A 1,368-nucleotide genomic window follows, 5' to 3' on the forward strand; every position below is an offset into this window, starting at 1 on the left:
TATTCTCTTTTATGAAGCATCGTGTTCGTGTCCGAATTGTCGTTAAAGATTTTGTTTTCGATACAATTGCACTCTTTGACTCAGGTGCAGATTCAAACTGTATTAAGGAAGGTCTGATCCCCACAAAATATTTCGAAAAGTCTACTGAACATCTTAGCTCAATAACGGGTGAAAGTCTAAGTATCAATTTTAAACTAACAGATGTTTTTGTTGAAAAGGGTAATCTTAGGATTCCCACCGAATTTATTATAGCAAAAAATATCAAAAATGATGTAGTTTTGGGGACACCTTTCATAATCCTTTTGTTTCCGTATCTAGCAGATTTCCCTGGACTGACCTCTTTTGTGGGAGGACAGATAACTTTCTTTGAGTTCCTAGACTCACCCAAGCAGAGATCTCTAAACCTAATTGAAGCCAAAACCGAACAGATTTGCTTTTTAAAAGAAGAAATCTCTTTCAAAACCCTTGAATCATAAATTTTTAAATGAAAGATTTAAGATAAAATATGACATCTTTCTAATCAAATTGAAGAGTCTATCTGTTCTGATTTGCCGCATGCCTTCTGGAATAGGAAAGAACACATTGTTGATCTTCCCTATGAAAAGGATTTCAAGGAATCAAAAATCCCTACAAAAGCCCGCCCCATTCAAATGAATGAGCATCTTTTGCAGCATTGTCAAAAAGAAATTAAAGATCTTTTGGATAAAGGTTTAATTCGTCCTAGCAAGAGTCCTTGGTCCTGCTCTGCTTTTTATGTTAATAACAAGCTGAGATAGAACGAGGAACTCCTAGACTCATTATCAATTGCAAACCTTTGAACCAAGCTCTGTAATGGATTCGTTATCCTATCCCAAACAAAAAGGATTTGCTTAATAGATTAAACTCCGCAAACATCTTTTCAAAATTTGATATGAAATCCGGTTTTTAGCAGATCCAAATCATAGAATCAGACCGATATAAAACAGCATTTATAGTTCCGTTCGGCCAATATGAATGGAATGTAATGCCTTTTGGTCTGAAGAATGCCTGATGAGCGGATAATTTGTACGCTTTTTGGCATTGTTTTTAGTATGTTTTTAGTATGATCTAGTTAGTTTTTAGTATATTTTTATTAGTTTTTAGTTAAAATTCACTTTTCTGGACTTTATTATGAGTTTGTGTGTTTTTCTGTGATTTCAGGTATTTTCTGGCTGAAATTGAGGGACCTGAGCAAAAATCTGATTTAGAGACTAAAAAGGACTGCAGATGCTGTTGGATTCTGACCTCCCTGGACTCGAAGTGGATTTTTTGGAGCTACAGAAGCCCAATTGGCGCGCTCTCAACGGCGTTGGAAAGTAGACATCCTGGGCTTTCTAGCAATATATGATA

This window comes from Arachis duranensis, chromosome 9, assembly GCF_000817695.3.
Source record: "Arachis duranensis cultivar V14167 chromosome 9, aradu.V14167.gnm2.J7QH, whole genome shotgun sequence".
NCBI classification, from domain to species: Eukaryota; Viridiplantae; Streptophyta; class Magnoliopsida; order Fabales; family Fabaceae; genus Arachis; species Arachis duranensis.